Below are 21605 nucleotides of genomic sequence, written 5' to 3'. Positions count from 1 at the left end.
AAGACTACTTCTTATATAGGTCACGAGTAACAACGGTGACAGTGTGCCCCTCTGAAGGTCTTGGGTGGCTCACCGTGAAAGGGAGGTATCACACAAAGGCAACGTGTCGAAACACCAGCACGAACGGCTAGAAAACGTGCATGTCTGTTGAAGAAAGAAACCTCGATATACTACTGTTTTATCCTACCTGTTTTCAAAGGTTAACAAAAGCTTCAAAGAGAATTTCAGGCACCACGTTGTTGTGCATGCACTTTCCGATTTTCGGCATTCACAGTTTTCATTTTTAGGTTTTAGGCAGACATTATTAAGTTTTCGAACTTTTCCCTGTTCTTGAAGCTCATAAAGTTTTCAGTTTGGCTTTTGTTGCCTACAGAGTAAGCCAGAGAAAACACACTCCCGCAATTAATAATTTGGGAGCAATATACCCAATAAGCTTAAGAAATAATACAAAGAAGGACATTTTATTTTTTATAAAGTTGACGAATTCTAAGGATAATAAATTGATATATGTTACGATCCAACAGTCTCCATATATAATGAACAGAAAAAAACGGGGAGCTTTTCTTCGCATGCGCTCAATGGCCGGTGAGCTTTTCTCCGCATCCGCCGGTTTTGCGGTGAGCTTTTCTCCGGTGAGCTTATCTCCGGTGAGCTTTTCTCCGGTGAGCTTTTCTCCGGTGAGCTTTTCTCCGGGATTCGTCCCGCACACCACCACCTGCGTCTTTCGAAGTGCAAATAAAATTATTATATTATTATTATTATTATCGGTCGCCTGCACTTGTAGTTGTGAGTGTACTGGGCTCCGGCACTGGAAAGCCTAGCATAAGAGCATAGCGAGAGAAGTGGCTCCATCTTATGCTACTGGCCTTAATTATTCACCGCGCGGGGACGAGTGCCGTAGGCGAATGATTTATCAACGATCTGCCCGCCTGCGAGATACCGGGCACTTCAATGCTAAATGAATCCTCTGCTAAACAAAAGGAATTATTAAATAAAACGCCGGGAACAGAATAAACCGGCTAATTGATACTTCGGAGCACGGCGGCTTTTTGATTACGCAAGAGACAATAAACTGATAGCGATCACGAAACGTCGAAGAAACTACCTTACTTGATGACGCAAGCACCAAGGTCGAGTCGTGATTTGCCTCCGTTGGCCATGCTTATTATGCCTGATTTGAGCGGAAGCAGCTATAGGTAATGATCTATTGGACATAGCGAACCGGTATTTCGTTTGCCTGACGTACATGGTATCGGCACAACTGAGCCTTAATTTAGGAACGTATTTACCCGCTGCCCGTCCACTCATATTGCTGTTCCAACAAATTGTTTGCCTGCAATGAAATATATATATAAAACGAAATTTCATTATCTCAAGTTATCCTTGTACGTGCGCAGTGGAAGAGAGTTCATTTAGAATGGAGAGCGTTCTGTAAGGATAATGTAAAAATGTCAATGATGCCGCTCGCTTAGCAACAACACTTTTTTTTTTTTTGTCCTTACCTGGGTGGTTGTGATTATATTTGTATTGATGTTAAACAATTGTTGTTTTTACACTGAGTGCATTTTTTTTTAATTATGCATGTTTTTTTACGATACCCCCCCCCCCCCCCCCCCCTTCTATGTAATTCCCCATCTGGGCCTTTAGATATAACTAAAAAATAACATTTGCTTTAATCTGGTCATATTAATAGAACGAAAATAAATCGTCGGCCCGTTTCAAGCTGCGTTTAATATCCATAGCACAAGCGTCCTTCTCCATTGAACGTTACACATTGTTACGCTCCATTGTGAAACAAAAAGTAATGCTAAAAGGACATACCGTTTTATTATTTTTCCCTGCCGCAGTATTGTTCCGGTTTGAGGTTTCCCCCTCCTCCCTGAAGCGCCGCCTCCTCGCCCCCCTCCCATTTAAAAAAAACTTTCGGCCACTCCCATTGGATAAGACTGTCACCACGTGACAACTACGTCACAAAGCTCACGAGAGGAGAAAAACTTGGCGTTCCCCCTCTCCCTCGCCTACCCTGCGAGCGCGGGGAGTCGGACGTCTGCGTTCCCCAAGACCAAGAGAAGCGCAGACGTTCCACTTTCTTGGTACGGTGCGGAGCGTGGAATTGCTGACACACCGGTTGCGCTATGCTGTACGCCATTTCGACGCAAGCCTGCCTCACATAGGCCACAACCTCTGCACAAGACCGTAAGTGGCACTTATTATTTTAAGTAGATTCTAACCGCGGGACGCTGTTAACTTCGTACTAGAAGCAGCGGAAACAAGGGATCCAGAAAAAAGAGTTTGGAATAGCTTGCACAGCGGGGGGAGATTCCTTTCATGTCTGGACATGTCGAACATTTTGTGGATCGATCTTCTGGCGATTTTGTTTTCTTCATTTCGTTCATCGCGCGACGAATTTGTAGATCTCGATGTCGCGTTTTTAAGCTTTTCAAACTTTAAAACGTCACCGCATCGTTGGGCTAGTTTCTCGGCCGAAGCGTCGCTGTCGTAGCAGCACTTGTTGCGCAGCTTCACATCGCTGATCGTGACCGCACGCTGAAGATCAGCACGATTGTCATTCTTTGTAGCCGATCGCTCCCCGCGTCGGGAAGGCTGTAATCGAACTAACCATTACAACATCGGCGACGCTAACTACTGATTGTTTGTTTACGCATAGCTTGCCCGCGAGTTGACACTTACTAAGCGTCCTTGGACGGTTTTTCCAACTTGAGCGTTTGAAGAATCGTGAAGCAAGCAGTGTCAAGGCTGTCGCACGTAACCAGACGCGCCCCGCAACTTCGCCCGAACTTGTTACAACCAAACATTACCACGGGCGCGATTTCCACGGAACGTCACTCCAGAGTACAATTGTAGACACAACGTAACCTCAGAAACACCGCTACTTCAAACGTGCAGCGACCTTTACGGTGTGGTTTTTCTTTTTTTCCTTCTATCTTTAGTTATCTGTGCAACCAATCTCGAAGTTATTGGCGTCGGAACCTTCCACAAAAACTGGTTTCCGGGCGCACAAACAGTGTCCCCCCCCCCCCCTCCTTTTTTTTTTTTTTTTCGCCCTCTTCCAAAACCGTCTGCTTGGAAAAAAACAAGGCGCAGACGTTCTTCTGACGACCGCCTTTGAATGATTCACGTACGGTATCTGGGTCCGCTGATACCGGTTTAGGCTTGCTGGTAATCAGTACGGCTCTCTTCGGTCGGCCCACACTACAGCAGGCCCTCCCAATTTGCCTCTTTTCAACGGCCCAGAGTAATGGGTCCGATGGCCATCTTTAGGCGGCGAGCTCTTTCTTCTGTCCTGCGGGCGATACAGTGACCCCGTGGTCAAGTGACGAGGTTGTTTCGCATGCGGCGTCGATAGCATGCTCGATGTGTGCACTAGGTGTTCTTTGAATGGCGTCTCTTGGGAGACAGCGATGGTTTCAAGCCGGTCATTCAGAAAAAGACCACGTATGTTTTTGTCGGTACCGGTAATGCTGTGTCATCGCTGATCCAAAAGCAACACCGACCATTGGTTCTTCATTCATATATCGCGTTCATTCGAGTCCTCTGATTGGGTTGGTGAAAAGTATGACACTTCAAGCAATTGCTCAAAGCCCCCCAAAAACAAACAAACCGGGAATTAAATGTAACGATAGCCACTTTTTTTTTTTCGATTACCTTAGTTTTAATATCTGCATTATTTCGCAAGGCCCGCGTGTCTGTGCGATAGGAGGAAAAATGAGGATACGTGGTTGCACCCCCCAAATGTGATGCCAGGGACCACCGATGGTGTATTGCCTAACAGCCCAACCGCTAGCGCCACGTTCTCACGGAGTTTGAGCTTTCTCTGTTACATCGTTTATTCACTCGAGCGTAAAATAATGAGAAGGAAACACGGTTTTCTTTTCTGTGAAACTCCCTGTACTCGTCTTTATGATGTTTCTGGTGTCACTGTACTTCAGCAGACTACTGTTCGTCTTTTTTCATCACCACCAGTTGCGCGAGGCAGTCTTGACTGATTGGCCATCAACGACACGGCGTCCATATATTCCGAAGGGTAAGGCCATAAAGCCGTTCGGCGGATATCGTAAGAGGTTAACGAGTAGCAATCTCGAGGCCCCTCCAGTAACGAGATCCTCCAGATCAGTGAGCATCCGTCTTTCCGTGAGAGCGCATTGGCCTTGGCGCCACGCTTTCCGACCGTCAAGGGCGTTAGCGCATATTCCGCGGGCTAGCGCGTGTCTGCCTTTTCTTTTTCTCGGGAAATGGAAGAATATGTCGTTGACGGCAACAGAATCTCCGGAATTCGGAACGGCAATCTTCGCATTTGACAACAAGTTCACTACCGGCGGCGGTCTATATACCGATCGCTTCCCGGAGTTTGGCTGCGCCTTCGGATAGCGCGAATGACTCCGCTTCCGGGAAACCGCGTATTCATGTTCAAAGCCTCTGGCGAGCGACCGAGACCTTGGCGACAACAAAGCTTCTGTACACCGACAAAGGTTAAATGGAGCTGTGCGTACGAACGGGAAGGATGGCTTCTGCTGTCTCCTCCTCCGCGGGGGATGAGGGAAGCAGCGTGATCACGTGACGAAGCATAAAATTAACGAAGTCGTGGCAAACAAGTCTCCCCGAATCGGTCAAGTGACAGTGTCCGACAGCTGTGTCCTCCGGCGGCGTGTTGTCACGTGCCTAATTCTTCGAGACCGCTAGCAGCTCACAAAGCGCCGTAACTTGGCATTGTTTCCAACTTAGCCTGAGTAACTGATTGATTTAATTTGCTCTTCTTGTCGATTCTTTAATCCGCATAGTCAAGCTAAACGGCGCTTTCCAGAGGCCTCTTTACTAATACTTATTAATAATGTATAATTATCTGCCGTCTAGTCATAAACTACCGTGACTTTGTCACCATAATTTCTACGGATATCTGAAATGTCGAGAGGCCTACCTCTTGCTCTACAAGATGGAGTCGTTGCTCACTCGTAAATTAAAGATGGCCGCCTCGACATCGCGCGCTTCAACTCGATTAACGGTCCAAATGAAGACGTGCCCGTCCCCTAGAAACAGCAGGGACCCCGTTAACGACCGCTGCACCCACTCTAATTACCCGGAAAACGCGGCGACGGATTACAAACTTCCGCCGGAAGTCCCAATCTCCTCGTTTCATTGGTGAGCGGAAGCGACGCCGCCTTCCTCGAAATATGTTTTCTCCTCTGGACTCCCTGGTCCTATGCCCAAGATTGCGAGCAGCGCGTGCAGGCGGCTGCGCTGTTCCCACGGTATATTCGCCTCCTTTTCTCTATTTCACGTTTCGGCCGCTGGGCCGCGCCAGATTTCGATGCTTGCTTGGATAGGCGATAGCTCCCCACTTCTCTCCTTCCTATATTTCCCGCTGGGTAGCGTAGCGTCCTCTGGAGCTGCCGTCCTCTGCTACCGTCCGATCCAAAGGGCTCAGCCGTATTCATCCATCCATCCATTCATCCTGCGCGTAGCTCCCTTTTTTTTTTTTTTTTTATTCGAGCGAGTTCATTCACATGGTGTCATCCACAAGTCAACATATATGGCGTGCTGGTTCGCACGAACCATCAGTCCCACACTGTCCTGTGGATGTTTGTACGACATTCACGGGACGTCATGAGACTTACGGCGTCGTTGGGCCACCATAGTCACCAATACTTACCCCTTCAGGCACCGCCACAAAACACGTCACTCGCGCACGTTCGGTTCAGGCATTCTGCTCGTACGATAGAATGCTGTATGCGCGTGTCCACGTAATCTAAAAACGTGCGTTATATGATCGATGTGTGTTCCCGGTATCATTTCAGACGCTATAAGTGTCCATACGATGCACAAAGTGACAGTGGGGTCTAGCGAACCTTGAAATTTCGTCTTAATAGAAAGTTTTAGTAGATCGTTCTGATACCTCCGTTAACGATACCCGATACGATGCATGCGCAAAGGCTGCGACGGAGTAGCGTTATCGGAGTCATGGGAACGATCTACTAAAACTCACTAATGTGTTTGCTGCAGCGGGATAATTTCGCCGCTCAAACGCAACCCCTTCCTTCTTTTTTTTTCTTTTTTTTTTTACGTGCATTACGCAATATAGTTTACAAAAACGAACGCCATCACACAACGCCTTGTCTTGTGTTGCCTCTCTCGGGTCCTCTCCTGCTGCTTTTAGGCTGCAACGGACTATGGAAATTCGTTTCCAGTTTCTCCTACCAGATTATGCTTCGACTGTGATCTGCATACTGACTGGGCAATGAAGTTTGGTTGGACAGTTGGCGCCATCTTATGCGGAATTCTCGAAACTCTTGAGACGGCTAGCGGCCGCATTCATTGAACCCGAGCACGAACGCTCGAGTGTCTTACCGAAACCCTGACGCGGCGTTCGTAATCCAATCGTTCAGCAGGGTTGCCAGGTAGTTAATAGCGCAAACGGCCAAATGCCAGGCGGTGTAGCCCGAAAGTAGCCAAATGCAAGAGATTTGTGTCGCCCAAAAGTAGCCATATTCTGCAGAGCCCAAAATATCGTGCGCTGCAATATGCGAGCTCTATTCGAAGGCCCTGCGTCTGCATATCTGGGGTTTAGGAGCAGCTTCCAAGATCTACGACATCTTGAAATGTATTGAACGTTTTATTTCAAACACAAAAATTTTCCACACGCGTTTTTACAGTCGCATAGTTTTGAAGCACTCGCTCGCGCTTGGCTTACTCGCCTCATACACGATTTATGTGTTAAAACGGGCAAAAACTTCTTCAGTAGGGTTGATGTCCATACAGCACTCGTTCTTCCCAATGAAAGCAAACTTTACATAGAGTACATTTTGAAGAGTTGGTAGGGACGTGTTCTTCCTTAGGCCTGACTTTGTGAGGGACAGATGACTGAATACTCTCTCCATGGCAACAATCGACATGGGCAGTGCTGGGAGTGCGATGACAAGCTCGGATAGCAACAAAAACAGAGTTGCTCTTTGATCTTGGCCTTTTTCGGAATATTCATTGTCCCAACTCTGTTGATATTTGTTATGGCTTATTGTGCTTTAAGAAAATTCCACCTTTCGCGGAAAAGCCTCCTTTGTTGTATCCGGTACAGCATGCGTTATCGGGCGACATCAAATTCTGCAGGATGTTTTGAGTTGCCGTCAGTATCATTTTTCCTCGGATGAGGTGCCTCCTGTAGGAGGATGGTGGGAAACTCGAAAAAATAAGAGACGCCAGTAGGAAGCAGAAAGAACTTGGGAGCATAAAATAAGTCACAGTTAATACAAAAGCGATGTCGTCGGAGCTGAATCTAGGTCACGGTAGCTCACGTCGACGTATCTTCACGCAGACAATCCCTGAAAGCGGGAATCCAGAAAGGGTAGGCTGTCGCTTCGTGTCCACGCTGAAGTGTTTTTTGTACATCTCACTCTAAACCAAGCAAAAAAAAAAAAAAAAAAATTAAAAAAAAGTGTTGCGTTAGGATTTGAAATAGCCACTTAGCCAACCGCCAAATTTCTTCGCCAAATGCTTGACAAACCAGCCCAATTTGGCTATTAATAGCCAAACCTGGCAGCCCTGTCGTTCGATGGCACGGTCTGCCCAAAGTTGCCCTTTTTGGCCACCAGCCACTCTGAGTTCAACTCATCTCCCTGACGTCGTGCGACTGCGGTGGCGCTGCTGTCGGCGATGCGCAAACGCGTCACGCAAATCTCGTTTCTGCGCAGGCGCAGTTCTTACGGGCTGGACCAGGCAGACGCGCGCTTGTTTGTACACAGGGAGTGGGCGTGCGGCTCAGCGCTCGTTGCAATTTTTTTTTTTTTTTCGCTCCGTGACATATATGAAAGGATTCCTGTCCACGAGGAAGTTGCCAATATGAAATCGTCGCACGCAGCGTGTCAGACAGGCCCGGCATTTCTGCTTCGCACTATGTGTGTAATTCCACGCTTTACACGTCTCGCCTCATTGAACCGTCGCAAGAACTTACACACACACACATACAAAAAGAAAGATAAATATAGATATAGTAGGACGTGAGAGACGCACAAAAGACGGGAAAGTGGAAACGAAAGCATTTGGAGAGTCGATAGAAATTTCCCGACTTGTCAAGAACCCATAAATGCCGCGTTTTTTACTCGCGCGGTATGCGTCGACGTTGACTTAACACCCGGCCGTATAAGCAGTATTTTGTTTTTGTCTTTGGACAAAGCAAGAAGTCGGAGACTGCGTTCAAATTTCCAAACCATGTATACCTTCAATTTCCAATTATTTACCCTTCGGTGCAGGCTTTTCTTGTTCTATTAATTTATTATGCTTCAAGTGCTTTGCAAATGAATGTTCTCTACCTAAAATGTTGCTTTCCTTGATTTCCCCCCCCCCCTCTCAACACGTTATTTTTTTTTTTTTTTTTTTTTTGGGGGGGGGGGGGGGGGGGTTGAAGGTTTATTAAATACGTCTCAGCAAAAAACGTCAATGTTTGTAATAAGTCCAACCCAAACATAGTGATTTCATATTCCGCTGTCTACACTTTCGGATAAATTATTGTTATTTTTTAAGTAAAAAAAAAAACAACGAAGCTTTGTTTAAAAACGTCCAGTACTTTCCATCCTAATGTTGAGGCTAAAAAAAAAGAAGGTACTAGAGACACTTCAGTGTGAAGCGATCTATTGACTGCATAACCGCTCAAGAAATCTTTTGTGCAAAACACATAATAATTATGATGTTTCGAGGACGATTACGCGTCGCAGCGGCCATCTTGTTTTTCAGTAGGTATTAAGAACAAAACAGAAATTCGATACAAAACAAACATACAACCACACTCCAAGAGTCAGATGGAGATGCAACAGTAAACATCATATAGTGGCACCATTTACTGGCACGGTACTGGTGACCCATTATTATGGAGTTTTCGTAGATCGTATCTTTCGTCGCCCAACGCTCTCCAGCGGCGTCTTCGTTGCGGAGAGCGTAGCGGTGTTTTCGTAGAACGGTAAAACGTCCTACGAAAACTCCCTATTTCATTTCATTTATTTATCCTTAAGGGCCCGGGTGGGGCATTACATAAGGGGGGGGGGGGGGGGGGGGGGGAGAAGACGAGAACTAAAATACACTTTGACACTTGAAAACGACAAAAATAGGAAAAGGAGAGAGTCAAAATAACAATAGTAAAAAACACAAAGTACTGATATGGTTTAGTCGTGAATGGTTAGTGGTTGTGTAAAGAGACTTCCTGGCGAAACCTTATTGGGTCAGTGATGACTACAATGTCGTCGGGAAGGGAGTTCCAGATGGTTATTGCATGAGGGAAAAAGGAAGTGTTTAAGGCAAGCGTTTTGCCTGCAATACGCTTGATGCATTGACTGTCGTTTGACGCTAACCGTACGCGAGTTCGGGCGTCTCTTGTCACCAAGTGATGCAATCGTTTCTGCTAACAGCAGAATAACGACTGGCTGCGTGCGAAAGCTGTCGAAACAAGACGGCGGGCAGACGTGCACGGCGCGAATGCGCCTGCTAATTGTGGGTTTGCACCACGCCGAGGCGCTTTGCGTCGGATCACCTTGGTCGCGGGAATCTCAACAGCCGACGTGGACGGAAGGTTGCAGTGACGCCAATTGACCCGATCGTCCCGTTAACCAACGATCTATCTTTCTCTTAAATTACTTGTATAGGTTATGTCGGCGAACATCCTCCGAGAACACGGCCGAATTCTAGGCCTGTTTCCTTCCGATTGCGAAAACCACTTAATACTTCGTGGATGGGCATGAGCACAACGACTTGCAGACTAAATCGGCACACATAGTGCTCCAGTCAAGGGCACGTTACCGTTGAAAAGTAACTGCGTTACAGTTACTCGGGGAAACGAGTAACTTACAGTTACTTCGAAAACTAACTCTGTGACTGTTTAGTTACTTTACAAAAATTGTTCAAAGCTTTCAAAATGTATATACTCCCATTAATATGCGTCTAAATAGTGTAGATTTTCGTTGAAACATCATGTTCTCCATAATAGTAAATCTTGCTTTAAAAAAAGAGGTTTTCCACGATAGTATATGTTTGCACGTTTGGTCATTCTCATTTTAATTTTCACCGCGAATCGATCCCTGAATTAGATCATAATCTAGAACAGTGTTCGGGTAAGTTCAGCGCGTGACTAGACGTGCAAATGGACAAACGATTTTTGTTTTTAAAATGGCGAGCCAGCTGATGCCGGTTCATGATCCAGAATTCATGAAAAACTACCAGACAAACGTCTACGTCTTTCCGTCCGCTCTATCACTCACTCACGAAGAACTTGAACATAAGCTTCACCACCATCAGGTTTAGACGTGCACCTATGTGACCTATATGCTCGGATATCCATACATGCTGCGGGTTTAGTCAGTCGCTCATAACTTCAGAACGACTCGGATGTCTCGTGTGAATGCTCTTTCCCAAGTTACGAGTCTCGGGATGCACTTCTTATGAGTTGTGAATGCGAAAGCAGGCGTGTCATTCTTCCGCTCTTTTATTTCGTCTGCGGCATGTTTGCTCTGACCTTGGACACTTCGTGTTACCCTCGCGCTGCTACCGCGGACACGCAGCGCCATCGGACGGCGGTCGTTGAAACTGACGCGCAACGGCCAGGGAGCCTTGTTCATCGAAACAACGACGCGCGCCAGCCAATGGGACCGAAGCCGAAATCCATCAGCTTTACTCCACTCCTTTGGGACCAATGAAACTAGATGCCGCTTGGCTAGGCTTTTCGCGTGGTTTCATAGCTGGGAGCTGTTTTTTAAGGTGCCGTTTGGCGCGGCTTCACAGCCGATGACGTCGGCTCACTCCACGGGATAGTTAATCCTTTCGCATTAAAAAAAGATCGTTGTAATGGATACGGGGTATTATAGGGCCGGGAATCGAGACCCGCGAAAGCGCATCTGGCGGATGGACGATTCAAATTTGAGGAAAAGGTATACTTAGCGGCACAATGCGTCGATGTTGGTGAAAATATCACCCACGGGCGTTTGGGCGACGATCGCGAATGACTATCCTCTCCGAAAAGCATCCGCTCCCTCGTTCGGACGAAGAAAAAAAAAAAAAAAAAAAGAAAGAAACGCACTTGCGGATCCGCGCAGGCGGAAACTGGATTTTGGAGCCGTGTGGCGAAATCGACTCGTCGCTGGCGGAGCATCTGGGTCAGTCCGAGACCCATATCCAGATTTCCCCTGCAGCAACGAGTTGATTTCGCCACTGGTGGCTCCAAAATCCACTTTCCGCCTGCGCGGATCCGCCCTCGAATCCGCAAGTGTAAACGCGCCATTAGGGATGCCACGCTTTGTTTCATCTCCGCGCGCTGTGGGCGATATTATGCGATACACTGGCAGGGACATATCATACACTAATCGAATCACAAAAAATCGTTTTTTTTTTTTTTTTTTTCTGTATCTCCTCTTAATTTTTCTTGCTCAAGACGAGTTTTGCCAGCAATTTCTCGAGGTACCCGCTCACGAGTTGTGAAACGATTTGGTGGTCGCGTTTAAACTGTACGTTTTCCGCCGAAATCTGAAAAGTAACCATATCGACGTTACTCTTTACAGTTACTTCCAGAAAACAGTAACCCGGTTACAGTTACAAGTTATTCAAACTAAACAGTAACGCGCTCGCAGTTACAAGTTATCGAGAAATAAAAAAGTAACTACTTACCGGTAACACGTTGCTAGTAACTATACTTACTGCCAAAGACTGCACTGCTCATACACCATACAAAGGATACGGTATTCGCCGCACACATGATGACAGAATTATTTGTGGACAGGCCTGTAGCGTGTTTGCTTCATGTCCGTCATACAACAAACATGCTTAATACAGTTTCTGCAGGCCCAGAATTGACTCTTGCGACCGCGCGTGGCGCCACCGTCGCGCTCCAGGCGACGCCGCTTCCGGAGAGCCACGTGACTTCCGGATCATCTTCCGCGCGTCCCCTCTTCGCCCACACCGATTCATTGCGGGCACCTATACATGTCCTTTGATCGTGCATCGACGCGCGGCTGACCGCTAGCAGTAACCGTCGAGCTTTCACGACCACGTCGTGGCGCCTGGTACGCCAAGCCCCTGGTCACGACGAATCATGCCGAAGCCGACTTGATCTCCCGAAAGGTCACGATCGAAAACGGCCGCCACACGATCTGGAGGAGCCGCCGTTGCTCCCATCTTCTTCTTCTGCTGCTTGTTTTGAGTGTGCAGTTTTCTTTCTCGTGCCTTGTAATCCTGTATCAAGGTCGGAACTGTTCGATGATGGCGCGGCGCCTCCTTCCTGCGTTTCGTTCCTTCTCGGAACTGGAGCTGGTATCGAATTCGTGCGATGCCGGCGTGTTCGCTATTATGCAGGAAGTGACCCTCTGTAGCGCCGACGCTCCCGCGGCACGGCTTGCGCCGCGTCCTTTCGTGGTTTCCCATTTGTCATTTTGATTTGGGCCTCTGAAAATGGCGCTTCTTCTGGAATATCTGTGCGCAATCAGCTCCGTGGTCGGTGCCCGGGCGCGTAATGGATTGATTTTCCGGATCGGGGACGTCTAATGCATTTGTCCAGGTGTCACCGTTTATCCTTTAACACGGACTGCGTGAATGTTTTGGGGGGGTGCATGCGACTGCCTGCTATGGACCGACATCTTGCTTCCTATGTGGGTGCGGTAATGGCGACGTGTTTTCCCAGTAGCACGTTATTACTTGGATAACATTTTGAAAACTGTATAAAAAAAACTGGCACAATGTTGCAAAACGATGATGCAGCGTTAAGCAACTTTTGTTGATGCTGCTTTAACGTTGCTGAGGAAATGCGCGGGCAACATTAAAAACATGTCAGGCATATAACATAAGAACACTTTGTTCCAGCATTCTCTCGATGTTGTGGAATGTTATGTAACGACACGTGGTCCTATGTTTGTAAAAGAACCGTAGGATAACATTAAAAAAAAAAGTGTTTTGATAGCATGTTTCCGACAGCATTGTATCAAAAGCAGGTAAACACACCAGACAAAGGAAGACGTTGCAGTAACATTGAAGAAATAACACCTATGAAGAAATAACACCTAACAAACGTCAGTGCAATGTTTCCAGGCAACGTTCTAGCAATATGGCATTTTTGGACATTAGCCAGATGTGTGTAACTTTAGTGGTCACATTCCAGAAACGTTGCAGCGACATTCTGTGCTACTAGGGATATTTATTGCCCTCAGTGCTTAGGGTGACTCCAAATTGCAGAACGGAGGTCGTTCTCCGCCATATTTTCTAGTTTGATTACCTCACCAGTTGTAACATGCTGAACGTTATGTAGCGTTCTCTCACAGTCTTTATGAGGCTGACGGTGAAGCTGATATTAGGAAATTTGTTTAGGTATTTCATAATACTGCTGGTCACGCTTTGGGTCGAAGCATGGTAATAATAAATAGTAATTAATGATAATATTTGTTTTATTTCTCATTATATCTAATGGGAAACGCGATGTTAACCAATCTATTTAATTATATGCATATTTATTTAATGAAAAAAATCGCAATAAAAGGCGTGCGATCAGTGATGAAGGACGCAACGGATTTCAACCAACAAAATATGATGCACAATGGCAAAGTTATTGAAGATCGTTGAAAGACCTAACTGGGAAATTAGGAAAGTAAAATATAATGCGTAAAAAAAATTGCATGCGCATTTTCTTTTAGTGCGGATTTTGTGTGATTGCTGCTTCACGAATTGAGACGACCGTTAAACTAAACGAGAACGTTCAATAACACAGCCTTGAAGACCAAAATATACAAACGGAGTTGCCCCCTTTCTGCCCCTGACCAATTCCACAGTCACAATAAACACAGCGTGGCGGTCGTCCTGGTAACAATAGTAACAATGTGTATATATATATATATATAAACATTATGGCTTATTCTTTTTTTCTTTCTTTCACGTGAAGCGAGAACCCTGAATAACGCGTCGAGGAATATTCCAGCGTTCATCCCTCCCAGCTGTGTCGTTTACGGGGGCTCGCGGTACGCCGAGCGGCGGGGCCCATCGAAGACAAAAGACTTGGACGCGAGCAATGAACATAAAAAGAGCAACCGGTTTGTACAGCTCCGATGGTCCGTAATTTTGACGCGCTCCCAAATATGGCGCATGCCTCGGAGTCAACCACCCTTGAAGAAAATGAGGGCACGGTCAACGTTGTCTCCGCACATCGCGGACGGGTGCATCGTCTGCTCCTTTTCGCGTTCCGCGTCAAAGCGGGGAGAGCACGGTCAACTTTGGGTCCGTCGTTCGCGTCGTCTGCTATTCACGCGTGCGCCATCTTTTTTTCTTTTCCCCCGTTTCGCGCGCCACCCGGGGAAGTCGGTAGTCGAGCTAAGATCCGTGTTGGCTTGTTTTTTTTTTTCTGCTCGCTGTCTTATTCATGTGTGAAGGGGAAAACTACGGTAGTGACCCAGTAAGATCATCACGCTTTCGCACACTTAACCTAGTTTGAGATTATTACGGTGCATGCTTCACGCTACGTTCACTTTTCGAGGCGCCGCGTTGGACCCCGGGGAATTCCCATTGTTTACGCTACTGTAAAGTACGGGTCACATGACTGCGTAGGATAAAACGCTAGGTGCATGCACTCGTAAAGCCAAATACTGACACTTGAATCAAGGTCACGGTGTGAAGTGCATCTCTTTTTAATTAAAGACTTTTGCGTGTTGGTGATCTACATTGACTTAAAACGAAAGAAACACACAAGAGGACGAAACAGACGACACAGTTGACCGAGAGCAGAAGCAATCAATCTTTTTTTGTGTGTGTATCTTTTTTTTTGTGGGGTTTGTGCGCTTGCCTACACCACCAGCATAGCGCGTTTACGTCACGTGCAAGCCAGATCCAGGAATACTTCGACGCCATTTTGGTCCACATGTGAGGACCGGTTACCACTCCAGAAAGATGCTAGATACGCCAAAAGTAACAGCGTTCGGCGTTTCTTCTTGTCAACTTATATTCCACTTTAATTGAACGCATATGTTTCCATTTAGCTTCCATGTAACAAGATAACATCACTCAGGGGCATTTTGCAACTTCTCTTTCACGGGGATAAAGTTTCGCAACCGTGCATCTACTCAAGTCAAGTTGTCTGCAACTTTTCTCGTCGTCTGCGAACGTGTCGGATAAGAGAACTGTGCCCCCGTGTCCCGAAAACTCTCGTAAAACAAGTTGTTCGCGGCTGACGCCTCTCCTTTTTGCCGCCACACTTTCGTAATCGGCGGCGCGCTCCGCGACAGCTTTTATCCATTCCACCAACTACTCCTACTAATCCAGTAAAGTACATCGCAGTCTTCATACCACCCAACATGAACACAACAAAGACACGCCCAGATTAACAGGCGAGGCCATACACGGAGGTAACACCCCTTTTGGCAGTTCACACTCTATTGTTAATGACGTGTGCCTGGCCTCCGCTTTTCTTCCTTTATTTTTTTTTTCGTAAGCACCATTAGGGGCGTGGTGGTCGCTACGTAATCTGGTCGCCTCAAGTGTTGGCCTCCCCTTTGATATCTCGTGGTTTCCGAGTTCATCGCTAGGCCTAATGCGTCCGGAACCGCCTTTATTTTTATTTTTATCCATCATCGCATGAATGAAGTTGCGGCCTTAGCAGACGGTGTATTTTTTGCGGCACTAATGGTATTTTTGATCGTTTCGCGGTGCCCTTTGTGTGCCGCGTTCTTCCGAGTTCAAGTGGATCGGCGCTTTTGTGACGGCGGTATATAAGGTCTGTTGTGTCTGTTTGGTTTTCTTTCGTATATTTACGTGCAGACGCACTTTATTCCGCCCACAAAACAAAGTCACCGTGCTACGAGCGCATGTTCCTATGACGTCACGCCCCTACGGTGGCGCTGCCGTCGGCATTTGCACGCTCAGAACCTGATTTCTGCGCACGCGCGTTGCCCACACCCGATGTGGGCAAGCGCGGACTTCTTTGTAAACAACGTGTTGGGGTATAGGGAGTATTCACTGGCGGCCATAGCTGTGTGCGCGAATGCTGAGCGCGTGCTGATGGCGAGCTTCCACAGTTTTTTGGCAACGTGCATTCCGCACCATCAAGAATGCCGGTCTTAGCAGCCTATTGATGTGAGCTCGTTCTGAGCATGCGCTCTAAACAGCACCCACAAATATGGCGTCTAGTGAATACTCCCTATACTGCGAGTACATTGTGTGCTCACTCCATCTGGCGTGTATATGTACACGAGGAAATCGAAACAAGCCCCAACGCTGTCGCAACACGACGGAGACGAGATTTGCTGTGCGAAAGCTGTAAGTGCTTTTCCCCGCGACACGTCCTTCCGTCACTTCCGGCGCTGTGGCGTGTGAGCGCCGGTCGCAGACGCTCAATTTCCCCTTCTGTCGTCGAGTGGGCGATCTTTTTGCTTGAACTACCCTCCGGTGACATATATTGATGATCGCATTACCTGACATGGTATTGCAGCACCGATGACCCCATCGTGGCGCCCACACGGATCATGTTGTCTTACGTGGCGCGAGATTTGCGACAACGGTGTAAATACATCTAATCAGATAATAACGAAGATGGACACTATTCTGCCGTGTTTAAATAAGAAAGATCGTCAGGAGAGAAAATTTTAGCGCGACTATAGGGCTCGTGGAAAACTCTGGCTCGATGCAACGGCAGTGAAACGCCAACTTGTACAAAGATTTGAGTGGATGATATGATGAGCGTATAAATATTTGAGAGGATGATATGATGAGTGTACTACAAAGGTATGGGAGGATAATGCGATGAGTGTACAAAGATTTGATATGTAGTGTACAAAGATGTGAAAGGATATCACGAGCAAACGTAGATTGGAAAGGATGATATGATGAATGTACAAAGATTTGACAGGTATGTGATATTATGAGTGTACAAATATTTGAAAGGATGATATGTTGAGTGCACGAAGATTGGACAGGTATATGATACGATGAATGCACAAAGATATTAAAGAATGCTATGATGAGCGTACAAAGATTTCAAAGAATGCTATGATGAGCGTACAAAGATTTGGAAGGATGATATGATGAGCGTACAAAGATTTCATTTCATTTCATTTATTATACCCTCAGGGCCCGAAGGCATTACAGAGGGGGAGAGCAACAAGAAGGTTAATGCAAATAACATAATACATATTTAGACACACTCAGTAATAAAGTAACTAGTTATTGTACTTTTAAAGAGCTCAGAGTCCGTGATAATGGCGATCGACCGGGGAAGGTGGTTCCACTCCTGGGATGTACGGGGAAGGAAGGATGAATAAAACGTGGTTGTGATAGAGTTAGGAATGCCCACCTTATGTTGATGATCAAGACGGGAGGAAACATAGACAGGCCGAGCAATTAATTTGTCGCGCAGGAAAGAATTATGGTGATACATTTTATGGAATAGGGAAAGACGAGAAATTTTACGACGTAGGGATAAAGGTGGTAATGAGAGAGTTGTTTTCATAGAGGTGACGCTAGCGGTGCGGTGATAGTTTGTGAGGATGAAACGAGCGGATCTGTTCTGAACGGCTTCCAATGTAGATACGAGAGTGACTAGTCCGGGATCCCAGACAGAAGCTGCATATTCTAACTTGGGACGAATTAAAACTTTGTAAAGAGTTAATTTCAGTGAGACAGGGGCTAATGAAAAATTTCGCTTGATGTAACCTAACATGCGGTTAGCGTTAGCTGAAATATGCTGAATATGTGTTTTCCATGAAAGGTTAGAAGCTATATGTACGCCTAAATATTTGTACGAAGATACCGGTTCTAGATGAGCATTATTAAGGAAATAGTTAGGACAGTCCTGAAACTGGCGAGACACACGCATGACCTTGCATTTGTTAGTGTTAAGCTTCATAGACCACGAGTCAGACCAACGGTAAATAGCATTAATGTCTGATTGGAGTATACAGGTGTCATTATGATTGAGAATCTCACGGTAAAGTACACAGTCGTCAGCGAACAGAGACACGGACGAAGAGACACTAGTGGGTAGGTCGTTAATATAAATTAAGAATAGCAACGGCCCTAAGACTGTCCCTTGCGGAACCCCTGACGCAACTTTGACAAAAGAGGAGTTATTGTTATTCACAGTGACAAATTGAGACCGTTGAGTTAAAAAAGACTGTATCCATGCGAGAACGTTATTGTCTATGTTAAGTTTGGAAAGTTTTAGAAGCAGAAGATTGTGACAAACTTTGTCAAATGCTTTGGCGAAATCCAGGAAAATGCAGTCCGCCTGGGATCCTCGGTCCAGAATGTGATGTAGGTCATTCGTGAAAGATAGCAGTTGGGTCTCACATGAAAATGTTTTTCGAAAACCGTGTTGGGCATTGTTGAAGAAGTTGTTAGATTCTAAGAAGTTGACGAGGTGAGAAAAAATTATATGTTCAAGAAGTTTGCAAGGAATGCTGGTTATTGAGATCGGACGATAATTAAGAGGGGAATGTTTATCTCCAGCCTTGTGAATGGGTACCACCTTCCCTACCTTCCAGTCTGATGGGAGAGCTGGGAGAGCAGCGTCTTGTATAGATTGTTCAAATAATTTTGTTAAAATAATTGAGGAGTATTGTTTAGTGTTTTGTAAAAACTTGGAATTAATGCCGTCCACTCCTGCTGAAGATGACAGTTTGAGTTTATCTATGATACGACCGACGCCAACGTAATCAGGAAAAAGGATGATGTGATGAGTGTACAATGGTTTGAGAGGATACGATGAGCGTACGAAGTTATGAGAGGATGATACGGTTCTAGGTGTGAGACTTCCCACGATTCTTCTAAAAAAGCAGACAATGCAAAAAAAAAAAAAAAAAAAAAAACTAGAACCTTCCGGTTCAAACATTGACGCTCGCCCGCCGCGTCCGCGCTTCACGAGATGGCCGAAAAGCGTGCGTCAAAAATTGCGGTTTTGAATGTATGCACCCATCTAGTCTAGATGGGTGCATACCTGACCGCGACTTGGGAAGACGATGAGAATGAAGACGAACGCTTACGCGGTGCGTAAGCGTTCGTCCATGGTGGCTGTTTGAAGTTAGCTCTAGAACACGGCATTAAACCCCCCAGGGAGCCGTTTGAACGAGTGGGACGCAATCCAGACGTAAAGCGGACACCTTTCAACCAACCCCGTAGCGAGGAAGCACAGATTAAGAAAAGGCTATTTTTAGAACGCCCCAAAGCCACCAAGAGCGCGCGTAACGAATAAATATTCGATCGAATCTATTTTTGGCATCAACCACGGCTCGTGACGTCACGGTCATTGACATGCCCGCAGGCGCCCTCTGGCCAGGGCGAGTGGAATGCGTCATCGTCGGGGGAATCCCACAAACCGCAATCCTTGCGTGTCTCTTCTTTTCTTTTTTTGTTTTCGCGTTTTGAGGTGGCCACTTTTCCTGCTTGCGTACACCTCCGCGTCATGACGTCACCAAACCAGCCGCTCTGTCGTACGCCAGTTGGCGTCACGGACTGACCGGCGTACGCACGTTTAGACTGGCGTCTTGTTGACCGCTGCTCTCCTACATACGACTTTCTCGTTTGTTCATTGTCGGCTCGGTTCCTGCGTAAAAGTAATTGTGCGTATGTTTAGACGGCCGGAAGTTAGTCAGCCTCAACGGACGTAGATGAGACATTTAGCCAGTGCAGTGACGCTGCAGGACGGAGACAGATGCCATGGATCCTGTCGATCCCTGGAGACGGACGTATTTCTCAGGGATCGAAAGGATCCCTGGAGTCTGTAGCGCGAGCTTTCACTGCATGTCCTGCAGACAGTCGTGCATCTACGTGCATATAATGACTCGTAAAAAAAAAGTGTGTGTATATGTATATATACCTGTATAGTAGATCTTCCCCGTGTTTTAATGTCTATGCCAGGGCAGGCCCGGCAGGTGGTTCATACACAGAGCCGAGTTTTTCGCGTACACACTGAAAGCCTTCAAGTTAATATGGCTGTACTTTGACGAAGTACCAATAATGCCGGCCGAGAAACAAAAACAAGAACTAAAAAGAAAAATAGAGGCTTTTATGCAGATACAAGGTCGACGAGGAGAAAAAAAAAAGTTAGATGAGTAAGGCGTGCGTACGCGCTTACTACATGTACAAACTAAATGTCGTTGGTGGTATGGGGTTTTTTTTAACGTTTTTTTTAGTGGTGACGTGTTTGTGCGCGTAATATCAGGCGGCGGTAAACCTTTGTTCCGGTTTCTTTCCGGATCGTACGCGGCACGGATCACACGACGGTCGAATGGAGCCGTAATTACCGATCCCCGGGGTATTACGATGCGCGAGCTCTGTCTGGCGGGACCGTCCACGGACAGTCCGTCTGCTTCGAACACGCATCCTTCACGCGAGCAAACGAAGAACAAAGAAAAGCGCCGTAGCGAATGACTGAGATGATACTTTGGCGTGAGCATACCTCTGGTAACTACGGAAGGTACCCTAGAGAGACGGGACGAATTTTACGGCCAGATTCGAAGGGTGGCGCCCCCTTGCGGCAGCGGCAGGCAAAAGTGGTTGTGCCGATTTTTTTTTTCTTCCGCAACATCTGTAGCTGTGCGCCAAATATAAAAGATAAGCGTGGCCAAAGTTGATGCGTCCTCAAGTGGCCTATTTTAGTGGTTCCATGTAGAAAATTGAAATACGACTTTGCGGGTTCCTCCTTTCCACGCGCCGTCTCTCTAGCGTTTGCTCTACTAAAGTGGAAACAGTCGATTCTTCCGTAGGCGGAGCTTGCGCTACTATTCTTCACCTGCCACAAGCTATAACTTTAATTTCCTGTCTAAAAGCCCGAAATATTCCATCTTCCGCACCAACGCTTGGTACGGATCATCTCTTTTCCGTTTGCAATACCACGACTTCGCCAGTGTGCATAAGCTGCTCGGCGTGTTCGTTGAGCGGCTATTTTTTGCAGCTGTCTTCAATGATCCACCCGAACATCAGTAACGAGATTTTTCTTTTTTTTTTTTAACCTCTGTTTTTGTGTTTTGAAGGCGCGTACGCCGCTGGTTTGCTTGGCTGGGTTTTAAAGGCAAGTTGCCAACGAAAATTTCACTTTGCGTCGAGTTTATTTAGTAACGGATCCCGCTTCTAACATTTCTCGTGTCGAGCCGTTTGACCTCGGTAACGAAAATGTAACGGGTCTTGAACGCCCTTAAAGGGGCACTCAAGTGGATTCTTAGATCGTCTATTTATGGTGATAACTCATCTACGAACTCTAAGCATAAAAATAGAAAATAAGTAAAACGAAATTAATTTTAGGGCGACCGATTTCCGTTTTCCACGGTCTTTGATATAGTAATCAGAGATTTTGACAAGCCCCTCTTTCTGCGCCTTGGAGCATACACCAGGGGGCGCCGCCGCAAGGCGTTTTCAAACAATACGTGCAGCATTACGTCTCCCACGCCCAAAGATGAGACGTTTCTTTGTTAAAATGCAATGCACAAGGCGCCTAAAAAGAGCAACAACAGCTACGTTCGGAATCCCCATGCAATTTACTATTTGCATTTGTCAGATTTTATGGAGGGGGTGAGGACCCGAGGAATGGCGGGCCTCCCCAAGAGAGAATAGTGCCCGCATATTTCTGTTGCGGCGAGTTTAGTCTCGCCATGTAAAAC

At 46.5% G+C, this 21605-nt stretch overlaps 1 protein-coding gene across 1 annotated transcript in view; it reads left to right on the top strand.

Moving 5' to 3' along the window:
• The first annotated feature begins 1965 nt into the window (after positions 1 to 1965).
• LOC8039036 overlaps positions 1966 to 21605 on the top strand; it is a 36810-nt gene continuing 17170 nt past the window's right edge. Inside the window, exon 1 of the mRNA XM_029971622.3 lies at positions 1966 to 2196. The gene's annotated coding sequence lies outside the window, so the exon portion shown is untranslated. The remainder of the gene's footprint in view (positions 2197 to 21605) is intronic.

This window comes from Ixodes scapularis, unplaced genomic scaffold, assembly GCF_016920785.2.
Source record: "Ixodes scapularis isolate PalLabHiFi unplaced genomic scaffold, ASM1692078v2 PGA_scaffold6__148_contigs__length_123643588, whole genome shotgun sequence".
Lineage (NCBI taxonomy): Eukaryota > Metazoa > Arthropoda > Arachnida > Ixodida > Ixodidae > Ixodes > Ixodes scapularis.
The sequence above is the reverse complement of the archived record's forward strand: the minus strand, read 5'-3'. Positions and strand labels throughout refer to the sequence as shown.